A 371-nucleotide genomic window follows, 5' to 3' on the forward strand; every position below is an offset into this window, starting at 1 on the left:
TGCCCTACCAATGCTCTCTCTCCCGGAGTCCCTTGATCAGACCACAGCAATAACATCTAGCAGAATTCCCAAAGACCCACGGTGACCTGAATCCAAACATAGCCTTCCACTAGTTCTTGGATGCAAGAATAATTTACTCTGGCTTCTAATTAGGAGTTGCCAGCTCTAACACTACCATCCAGCATTGAATGGAACAAGACAAACTATTCCTGGAAAATTTGAACACAGTATAAAAGGTATGCATATGCACCAGGTTTGCAATACCATCACAAGCCTTCTCTGAAACCCCAAAACACAACATCAGTCAGAACAACTCATTCTTGAGATGTGCACTCATTATGCATGGGTATACTGTCAAAGGTAATACTGTC

The sequence above is a fragment of the Gavialis gangeticus genome, unplaced genomic scaffold (assembly GCF_001723915.1).
Source record: "Gavialis gangeticus isolate Ggan-Ray unplaced genomic scaffold, GavGan_comp1, whole genome shotgun sequence".
NCBI classification, from domain to species: domain Eukaryota; kingdom Metazoa; phylum Chordata; order Crocodylia; family Gavialidae; genus Gavialis; species Gavialis gangeticus.